This window comes from Mytilus californianus, unplaced genomic scaffold (assembly GCF_021869535.1).
Source record: "Mytilus californianus isolate M0D057914Y unplaced genomic scaffold, xbMytCali1.0.p SCAF_10, whole genome shotgun sequence".
In the NCBI taxonomy this organism is placed as follows: Eukaryota; Metazoa; Mollusca; class Bivalvia; order Mytilida; family Mytilidae; genus Mytilus; species Mytilus californianus.
Genome location: NW_026262582.1, coordinates 68,279,439 through 68,291,914, shown reverse-complemented (window position 1 = coordinate 68,291,914; position 12,476 = coordinate 68,279,439).

Here is a 12,476-nt window from a genome sequence, read left to right as displayed (position 1 = left end):
GCAATACACAAGAAATTACACAAGAAAATATACAAAGAAATCAAAACGTTCATAATAACAAAAACATATTTAAATTAATACACAATAAATCAAACAAGAACATAGTACAAATAAATCACAAAAATAAATCAGAAACGTTCATATGCTGTAAGAAGAGTAATTCTCATTTGGTCAATAGTCTTTGTGTCCATGTCTGTATGCTGACGTATTATGTTGCTTACTTCTGATTGGTTTTGTATTTCTGTCTTGGGTTGCTCTTTGGTCATTTTCAATACTTCCCTGCATCTGTCTTTCTGTCTGAGAGCATTGCTTATTCTGGTGTTGTTGCTGGTGTCCTGAGTATCTGAAATAAAAAAACAAATCAAAGAGCTGAAAGCTCTAAGGAAAAATGACGCCAGTGTCTCTCATATTGGGATATTTTTGATGCAAGTCTTGATTTTCACATAATTTACCTACTGAATCTTAGGAGACGTTTCAGTTCATGGTAGTTAGGGTGACTGACAATAGAATAGATATGAATTGTTTTCAATGTCTATAGCATTTTTATTTGTTTGCCAATATATATATATATATATATATATATATATATATATATATATATATATATGTGAAGTGAAAATAACTACTAGTTGTTTTGCTGTACAAAGAAATAGCTCAAGACTACCTGAACAATCTACAATATTCAAAGTAATATGTGAATTTTTTTCCCTTCTTTGTAGAATTATTTAACAAAATGATTATGAAGAGCCTGTAGTAAGCAAGCTCTTATACCCGACATAGTCCTTATTAAATAAGTTACAGGTGACCTAGTGACATTGTTATTTCTGTTACCTAAAACATGATCAATTTCTTTAGATTTAGACAATAGTATTGTTAAACTAGTTTGGCAATTACAAAAATAGTGACACCATTTATACAACTTAATTTTATTGTTGATATACATATATAAACTGAAATCTTAAAATGACAACATAAATTATTACAAAATTATTTTTTTTTCAAATGATTTAATGTTTGGTAGTCATTTATTTCAAATAATTAACCCCTACTAAAATAAGGAGATGTGGTATGATTGCCAATGAGATAACAGTCTGATTACTATCCACCAGAGTCCAAATAATGTGGCTGTTGGCAGTTATAAGTCACTTTACAGACCTCAACAATGTACAAAACCGGTTCATTGTTTTCAGGTACCATAGGAAAAAGAGGAGTTGTGGCTGGGTGGCTTGCAAGAAAAATATAAGAAATATAAAAATAATAATATAAATAAGAAAATAAGAGAGACAAAAAAGACAGGACTGAGCCACTGGACTGTATATAAAGCGCTCTATTACTAATCCTTAGAGGAGCTGCTGATCTATACTTAGAAAAGAAAGATGTTGAGGACTTAGTCAGAGCGAGCAGAATTTTGAGACTTAAGAACAACAGAGTAGATGTGGGGACACCACATTTATAGGCCCATCAGTCCTAGTTGCTGCCACCTATTAAAATTAATACCTAGGGTGGTAATTAAACCCATGTGCATTTAATCTGTTGTTCTCTATGTACATGTACATATATGATATATATCAAATGCAAAAAATGCAGCTGTAATGTAAATATGGTAATTTTACATCATTATAGCCTCATGTTTTATAAGGACCTAGCTAGACCTATTTCTTAGGCAAGGTGTATTACATAACTCTGAAAGCAATACAATCCAGTGTTCTCCCCAGGATTCTTTATAGCGCTGTGGTGCGATATTAGATTGATTCGATATCACCTTAAGTATTGTGTTTACGATTTGATGTTACATTTATTTACAACTACCATGTTGGTTATATTATATTAAAGAGACAAAGACCTGCATTTTGTATACATGTGCCATGTGCATTAACAGAAATGCAAAAAAGTGATATTTTTATCATTAAACTTTAAAAATTTAAATGCTCAGATAACTTAAATAATTTGATTTCATTACCACCCGTCCCCAAATGTAGCACAGTGGGTTTATTTTTTTCTCACTTTTAGTTGTTTGACTTATAAACTAGTTATATATCCTTCACAGCTTCATAATTTACTGACATATTCAAAGAAGGTTTTCAATGACAAAATTGGCATTTTATTTATCAACTTTTATTTACATCTATCAAATTACAATTTTGCAATTAAAATTGGTATATCCTTTAATATCAAAAGAAGAAATGGAATAACTCTTTCCATAAGTACTGAACTGTTATTAAAGATATGTTTAAAAAAGGCTAACATATTTCATCATGATATATTCCAAGATGAATATGATAGAAATCTTTTTTTTAAGAAGTCTTTTTTTTTTATTATAAAAGGTGGATTATCAATATAGAAATTTTTGCCAATTGAAACATTACAACCACCTTTAAAATTTGTGTTTGGTAATTTTATGAATATTTGAAATATTGCCACCATAAATATTTTACAAGATTTGACAATACTGTTTTTAGCACTTTTGTCCACCAAAATTGTCTCCCTTCCGCATTTCCTGTTTACACCAATGACATGTCTTTAAGTAACAAAAAAATGCCATTCCTAATCCAAGCCATCCACTGTTAACATAGATTTTAAAATAATGTTTAATTAGTAGTTATTGAAAAATGGATGGCAAATCTCGAAATTTATATTTATTTACAAGAATTTTATGTTTAGTTATCCAATATTCGATTTTGAAAATAGCGATGCAAGGACAAGTAATGGTAAAATACGGCTTGTAATGGACAACGGGAATGCTTTTCTCAAAACAATACAGGTTCAACAGTTTAGTTGTAAACTCGAAAAAGTAATGAAATAATCGTAGATGTTTAAAAAAAATGGACGAGACCACGTTGTCCATGTTGTCAGAGAAAGGATAAAACTTTCCTTAAATACTTTTGGTTTTATTTATTGAGAACTGTCTACTCCATTCACAAAGTTTCTGCATCTTTTAATTCTTTTTAAAGTGAAAAAATCCAAAAAGAAATAAAAAAAAGTCTTTTTGACAGAAACACTTCTGCAAAAGCCGAACTGGTCACTGCGATATTTGACCAGGAACATATATAGATATATTGTTCACTGATCTGACCTATGTCTTCAGCTATAGCTTTGTAAACAAAATACATACGCACCGCGTGGATATAACCGTATTACAAATTTTTCGATTCTTAAAAACTTCGTAAATCATATAATGGAGCATTGTCTTTCGTATGGATATCAAGATGACTCCGAGTATTATTTTTTTAATGATTTAAAAGTTCAGCTAGCAAGAAAGGTTGACATTCTTTCAAGAACTATTTTGTCTAGCGATTGGTTACTATTGGTATGTAAAAAGTCCAAAACCATAACAAAACGGATCTATTTATATTCTGAAATTTTTAACGGATTGTGAAGACATGCACATAAAAGCGAAAGCTCGTATAAATATGAAATATATACCAAAGGAATAGCTCAAAATACCATTTAATACCAATAAACATATGGACAGGTTAAGACTGAAATTCTGTATAGTACATAAGTATGTTAAATACGGAACCGAGTTAGGAAAGCGGCTTGGAAGTCTGGTCAATGGTAAAAGAAAATTGACTGCGTCATTTTCCAAAAATATTATTAAATTTAACGAAATGATGATTTAGAACCAATTGCAAATATTTTTAGAATAAATTAAAATGTGTGGAAAAGCTAAATTATAAATGTATTATATATCCATGATAACATTAACATATCAAATATAAAATAAATAATAAAGTATTATATATATGCCATTTTCTCTTTTATACAGGTTTTCATGTATATGTCTTTGTCTCTATACGGTGTGGCCATCTCCTGGGTTTTCCGTTGATTCCTTACAACTCTGAATTTGTCATATAGGTCTGAGTGGTCTCGCCATAGAATAGAAGCTATGTCCTTGGCTTTGGTGAGATACTTGATTTCGCCAGTCTGCAAGCTTTCTACAAAGTCTGAAGCCCAAGTTGGTGCATCTTCTGTAGCTGCTGTGTCCATCACATAGGCTAGGCGTCTGTTTTTTTTAAATTTCATTCTTCTTGATGTGGATCCGGTAGTTCTCTTGTGTAAGTGGAGAAGATATAGGTCTGGCAGAGTCTGGTATGTTCTCCCAGTTGAGTTGTGCAATGGACCAATCTGAAACAACAACAAAAATTAATTTTAATGTATATAATTATGCATGTACAATATGTTGACATTCTAACTTGCATTACAGCGATCGCTGTAAATTTCGCTTGATTTACACGAACATTGAAATTAAAACATTTTACATTTTTCCTCCTTCATTTACTTTTGTGTTTGTTTGTTTGTATATTTATTTAAATGCATATTTGTCTCGTAACTCTATTTCGTATTTCGTCTGATAAAGTTTTATATAACAATATTTGTGTTGTTCGTGAATTCTCCTATCGTTCATTAGCTTTTCTTAAGTAAAACAACAAAAATACCGAACTCCAAGGAAAATTCAAAACGGAAAGTCCCTCATCAAATGACAAAATTAAAAGCTCAAACACATCAAACGATTAGAAAGCAACTGTCATATTTCTGACCTGGTACAGGCATTTCCTTATGTAGAAAATGGTGGAGTAATCCTGGTTTTATATCTAGCTAAACCTCTCACTAGTATGAGATATGTAAAGTAAAGCAAAATATTGTTCTATGAAATATTGTACCCCCACCCCCCGCCCAGTAAAAGACTCATGTCTAGAGTAACAAATTTCCATATGGAATTTTGTCCATATACAGACAATATTGTATAGATGAGTAGTATGAAATTTTGTCTTGTTAAAGGGAGGTTATCCAAGGTTATAACATTGTGTATATTGAGACAATATTTCATAGAGGGATTATTAAGCAATTTTGTCTCATGCAAAGGAGGTTATAAACATTTGATATTTTGGATAATGATATCATTCAAGTGCTTTATTTGATTGATAATAACAAACAAACCTGCAAAATTAATTTATGCAGTAATTTATAGTTATACACATACTTTTCATGACAAATATTTTTTTTTTCAAAATCCAGAAATGCTGCCAATTTCAAGGCAAAGGATATCTCAGGCCGAGGGAAGACATAACTAGATTATAAAATATTTTCATGGACAGAATTTTACAGGGAAATATTGTCATGGACACTATTTCATAGTGATATTATATTGTCCAGAAGGAGGTGACAAAATTTCATGATCAAGGACACTTTTTCATAATGAAATATTGTCCTTGACAGTATTTATAAAATATTGTCTGAGGACATTATTTTATATGAAATTTCGTCTGATGAACAATTTTTCATGGTGCACATAATTTTATGTTACAAATAGTGGGCATGGCATATACATTTCACATTCCTGTAAACATTAAGATGCTCGAATTCTCTCTAGGGTTTTGTTCTTCTAAAAACATAAGAAAATTGAAGCCTCTGTGTAAAAACTCATGTAGTTAACCATAAGGCTTTTCGCAGTATATATATATTGATTTATTTTTCAAATGTTTGGTAAAATAGAATATAGTAGTAGGTAGATTTGAGTTAATAAGAATCAAAATAAATCTCTATATTGCAAACGTGTGCTTCACTCTACATTTTCGGCCCTTACACAAAGCATCGCATGATCAACAGAACAATAGTCGAGGAATTCCAGACACTTCGGCACCAAGACAAATCGGAACGAAGACATTTCGACACCTGTAAAATACAGTTTGGCACCCGAGGAGGACATTTCAGTATCTAGACAAATCGGCACCTTATAATGACAAACACTTACTTTGTTTATTTTCCACAATTAGCTTTCAGACCTTATAAATTATTGCTAATCTCAACGGTTTTAGTGGCCTTCCATCAAAGTTTCTTGATACTTGATGTTACTCAATATGGCTTGCACGTTATTGCGTACAATTGGAATATTAAAACAATAAAATCTGGTTACAGGTAACTTGTTTTCTTTAAAATTTTAGAGATCAAACTATCACCATCTACAAACACAAGCAGTGCACTTTTAATCTTAATGGAAATAAAACCTATTATGGCTACTTCAAATATTCATTAATACATAACTTTACAATTAATTAAACGGAAATGTCTGAAACGGTGTCGAATTGTCTTTGGAACAGGGTGCCAAAATGTCTTGGTGCCGTAGTCTTGTTACCATAGTCGAGGCTGATCGATCCCTTTTGTGGTTTTCCGTCCGGATCGGTTTTCTGATTTGGCGGCAAGGTCAAAGGCCCCACCCAGACCCTGAGTCCCAGGATGAATTGGACAACGGATGGTACGCATGTAAAGACTTACCATGAGAGGAGTACTCATAGAATCAAATGTTTGTTGTCGGTTACATTTCATGAGAACGTGAAATTCCTTTGGGATTATGTGACCCAAGAGTTTTCTGACTTGTGCAAAGCTATTTCTTTTATTTGATGTGCTGTTTGCAGTTAATAAAGTAAGAACAGGGGTTTACCTAGCAACCTTGGTTCTACACATGCATCTGTTTATTATTATCAAATTTTATTTCTCTAACTAGTACATTACAAGAAAAAGAAAGAAATATCATAAAAGTGTGTGTTTTCACGGTTTGATAAATATTATAGAAAAATATCTATTCTTCTAGATACAATCAAACTGTGGATATACCTTTATTTAGAACTACAAGGAATGGTCTTCATTTATTTACACATTATGCTTCAAATTTTAGAATGATCTGCCAAACCATTAAAGATAAGTAACTAGAAAAATTCAAAACTTTTTCAAAATTAATTTCTACATGGAATGTCAGCTTCTGCCAACGCTGTGCATGCTGATAGTTTTAGAGCTGAATTGCATTATTTATTTTGTGCTGTCATGTTGACTGAAATGCTGATCTGCTTACTGCATTATGGTATTACTGCTTTATTTCAAGCTTTATTTTGTGTTATCATGTTGACTGAAATGCTGATCTGCATACTGCATTATGGTATTAATGCTGTATTTCAAGCTTTTATTTTGTGATAGCATGTTGCTTGATATGTTTTTTCGCTTGCTGCAATATTATGCTTAAAATTTATTTTTTTATTTTTTTTAGTTACTCATGCATGTGTAGTATTAAAAATTTGTATGTGTGTATTGTCCCTGTTTTGCATGTATTGTTTTGTCTTAAATGCACTGTATAGTTATACGTATTTCAAAAGCTCCTCAGAGCTTATGTTTTCGTAAACTTTGCAAATTTACTCTAAAGAGAATTTTGTACCATGTTATACCCCACAATATTTGGGATTCAGGGGAATTGACAATTAATAGTGTTTGGCGACAGGTGTTTTGTTATAATAATGCAATGATATATAGTTATACCAAACATGGTATCAATAAGCAACAACAAACAAAGTGTGAATATGAAGCACCTGAACCCAAATCGAAGTCGCCAAACCGGGGAAAAACAAAAACAAAAATAAAACAAAAACAGACACAGGCACAGACACAGGCACGATCATAAATATTCAACAACTTAACAATATCACTTAAATGTGTCGGTTACAATGACAATTTTGACACAGCCACATGCTGATTCTTAATATCAATACAATAATGTATTTTTGAAAATAAAAAAAAACTATTATCTGGTATAAAAAAATAGTGGTGCAAGACTTTGATAAAGACACCTCTAATCATAGTGCTAAAAACAATATAAAAGTCCCTGGACCTTGTAGATATATGGATATATGATACTAAAAAATTAACATGGCGTGGACCAGGGCTTAAGAAAAGTCGTTTGGATTACTTTTTGATTTCTTCTGACTTTGAACCATTTGTAAAAAATGTAGACATGGATATAAGTTATATGTCTGATCATTCTCCAGTGTACCCGACCCTAGTTACCGTTTTACAATCAAATACAAGAAGCACTTGGAAATTTAATAATAGCTTATTACCTGATATAGTCTATAAACTGAAGTAAAAAATTACATAAGGGAAACTATAAATCAATACACTCTGCCTGGAAATGAACTAAAAAATGAATTATCAGTAAACCCACACATATGTTGGAACTCTTAAAATGTATGATAAGATAAAAAAAAACACTATCATATACCTATTATAAAAAGAAAAATACAAAAACTGAAAATGATTTAAAACGTAAGTTAACTAAATTACGTGAAAAGTATGAAACAGATCCCTCAGAATTAATAAATATAGAAATTAATATTTTAGAAGTTGAACTTGTTCAACACAGAGAAAAAAAAGGTAACTGGTATAATGGCAAGAGCAAAGGCAAGCTGGGTAGCAGAAGGCGTAAAATGTACAAACTATTTTTGTAATCTAGAAAAAAGAAATTATAATGAGAAAATAGTTCCAAAATTAATTAAGGATAATGGAGAGGAAATTCTTAATCAAGATGAAATTTTAGAAGAACAAAAATCATTTTATGAAAAATTGTACTGTTCAATGAATCCTATTTCATATCAAGAACATAAAAATCTACTTTTTGATGAAGGTATATTGGAAAATGTACTAAACTTTTTTTTTATATTATTGAACGAGCAGAAGGAGATAATCTTCCGGTCTTTTAAGACTTTGAGAAAGCATTTGATACTTTTGAATGGTCATTTATTGACTTTACCTTTTCTTTTTTGGGGTTTTTTGATTATTTTTTGTAAATGGGTCAAGACCTAGTATTCAGAATCCCAGAGCTGTTTTATAAACAGTGGACACTGCTCTCAATTTTTTTTATATTGGTTGTGGTGTTAGACAAGGAGATATTTTAATTCCTTATCTCTTTATGCTATCTTTAGAACTTATGAGTGCTGCACTTAAAAACAACCCAGAGATAAATGGTATTAAAAAAAACGACTCTGAATATCTACTAAGCTAGTATGCAGATGACTCATGTCTTTTATTAGATGAGAATGAGCAATCTGTAGAAACATGCTTATATACTTTAGAAAAATTCTCTGAGTGTGCTGGACTAAGGGCTTACTTTGATAAAACTGAAGCCATATGGATTGGTTCAAAGATTCACTCGAGGGATAAACTAACAACTTCAAGAAACTTGAATTGGAATTATTTAGGAAAATTTAAACTTTTTGGAATAAAATTTGATTTGTTCAGTTAAAATAAAACGATTGGTAATTTTGATGAAGAAATTTAAAAAGTGCAGAGCCTACTTAATTCCTGGGTATATAGAGATTTAACTTATATGGGAATGATTACTGTTATTAAATCTATATTCCACTTCAGTCATTGACAGTTTTGCCAAACCCACCTGTGGATAAGATAAAACAAATTCAAAATATGTTCTTTATGGTTCTGTGGTCAGGAAAACCAGATAAGTTTTCAAGAAAAGTAATGAGAGGGTTGTATAAAAAAGGAGGGTTGAAAATGCCAGATATAGAGTCTTTTTGTTTCTCACTAAAGATGATATGGATGAATAAACTTTTAGACCCCTTGAATATATCCCCATGGAAAACACTGCTAATAGATCAGCGCAACAGATTTTAAACAGACAAAATATGGTTGATGACCCCTGATGGTATTCAAAAAATTTCTACAAATTTTAATAGCTTTTGGAAAGACATATTACTAATAAACTGGAATATCCTTAACACTGTCACAAATGACACTGTTGAAGGGATCACGAAACAATCCATATGGCTAAACAATAACTTGACAATAAATAATAAAACTGTCTTTTACCAGAGTTGGTGTGAATCAGGAGTTTTCTTTATCTGTATGAGAACAGTGAATTTTTGTCTCTGCAGGAATTCCGCAAAAAAATATAACCTTAATATTAATTTCCTGGAATATCATTCTATACTTCATAGGATACCAAAAGCTTGGAAAGATCTAATCACTGCTTCAGAGAAAATAACGTGTATATCTAATGAAAAATTTGAATTTATCAAAAACAATAAAAAAAATCATGTCAATTCTTTTATAAAAAATTCTTGTCAAGGTATACAGAACGTCCTACAAAACGAGAAGAAAAAATGTGTAAAGAACTAAGCACTCATATAGAAAATTGAGATTTTAGTTTACCCTTTTGTTGTACTAAAAACAACAAATTTAGTATGTTCCAGTTTAAAATTTAGCATACAATTCTTGCTACAAATGTATTATTGCAGACATGTGGGTTAAAAGAAACCAATTTATGTAGTTTCTGTAATGAAACTAAGGAAACTGTAAGTCATCTTTTCTGGGAAAGTACTCGAGTTAGAAATTTATGAATAGAAATTGCAGCATTTTTTTCAACATAAAAATGTAATTTGACTTTAATATTAAATGCAATAAATATTGTTCTTGGGTTAGAGTCGTGGGATGTTTCTCTTAATTTATTCACTGTTCCGGTTAAGTATTGCATTTATACATGACGCTTTAATGCTTCATTGCCAGAGTACAGGTGCTTAAATATGATTAAAAATACCTACCAATTAGAAAATATATCTACCTCCTTTTACAGATCACTTAAAACAACAGAGAAATTTGTGAGTAAATGGGAATTGATTAAAAACTTAGTTTACATGTGAGGGGAGATCTATCCTTCTGTGCCCATTTAAGTCATTATAATCATTTATGTAGAAGTTATAAGATGTTGATGCACATCATAATTGGACAGTGGTTTGTGTGCATCAATACATTGCTATCTATGATGTTTTGGTGTTTAACTGTGTTTAATATTTCAATTGTGTTTTGTTTGAACTTTTAAATTCGGTCATGTATCAATTCAAGAGAGCTTTCTTGTAGCAGAGACTTATACATTTGAAAATGTCTCTAGTAAAGTGGTTATAAAATATTGAAAACAACACGTTTAATAATTTCATGCGTTCGAAGCGCTTTTCTGGATTTACCTTCATCAGGAACGCTCAAAGCCATACATTTGAAATCCGAGGATGTATATGACCGAAACCGTTGAAGAGCTATATGACAAAAATACCTAAAATAAATATCCAAATTCATCTAAAGCCAACTTTGCCTGAGGGAGTTGAAACCTTAGTTTCTTAATAATTTCAAAATTTAAAAACGGACAATTTTAGAAAAGTTTGTTAAATCATGTCAGTACCGAAGTACTGACTACTGAGCTGATGAAACCCTCGGGGACTGATAGTCCACCGGCAGAGTATAAATACACATGTATGTGTATACACTATTTAAGTGTGCTATTCACCGGTTGTGACTTCTCATTGATGAGATTGACTACTGCAGCAGGAATTTTTTTTTCATATTGCTTATTTTTGTTTTTTTTTTATATTATGATTTGAATTCTTTCGTCCAACATTTAGTTATTACTCTGCCTGTACTTCGTTGAACTATTCAATTTTGATTTTATTTTCATCTGAAACTATCAGTTTTGTAACATTGTTTAAGAAACTGACAATACATTTATCTTTATTGCATTCTAACATGTCATCTGTTACATGTATTATATGTACCTTTAAATACATTTATCATGGAAAATTTTTTAAAAATTAAAAAATTCACGATTGTAAGCAACATCTTATGAATCGATTGAGATATATCATGATGCAATTAAACAATAGATAAAAAAAAACTTACTTGAAATAATACAGCATGCCACGTTGGTTTACATTGACGTAGAAACCAGTAATATATATTGCCTGTATTAAGTCGTTGATACAACACTGATCATTAACATAGCCAGAGACGAACTTAGTTACGCAAAGATGAAACTTGTAGCAGTATTTTTCATAGTTTGTTCTGTAGTGATGATATGTCATCCAGTAGAAGGTAAGACTTCCCCTTTGTTTCTTTATTTGCTATTTGCATGAGGGTGCCAAATGCTGAGCATGATTTGCTTACCTTAAACAGAGGAACCTTGGAGTTAAGTCTTTGCTAAGTCTTAAATTTTCTATTTAATTGTATAAAAGAGAGGCAAAAGATACCGAAGGGAAATTCAAACTCATAAGTCGAAAAATAAACGGACAAAGCCATGGCAAAAAAAGAAAAACAACAGTATACAAAACACAACTTAAAAAACTAAAGACTGCGCAACACGAACCCCACCATAAACCGGGGGTGATCTCACGTGCTCCGGAAGGGTGAGCAGATCCAGTTCCACATGTGACACTCGTAAATTAGGTTGTTAGTTTTCCCGTTGAATTGTTTCATATTTTTGATGTCGGGGCCTTTTATAGCTGACTATACGGTATGGGTTTTTATCATTGTTGAAGGCCGTATGGTGACCTATAAATGCTTTTATCTTTGTCATTTGAACTCCGGTGTATAGTTGTCTCATTGGCAATCATACCATATCTTCTTATCTTTATAATGTGACGTTAACTTTTAAGTTTTTTCTGGTTTTTCGTTATTTGCCTTGTCGTTTCTTATGATAACTTTCGCAGTAAAACAATAACACAAATCATTGGTTTTATAAATGAAGTAACATTTATTAATTTTTTTCATTAATATATGGTTCTTGGTATTAATGGAAAGCCAGATATATCGACGGACAAGATGAACGACAATCAGTTTTATTGTAATGACAATTTCCTTGACAATGAGGTTGAGGA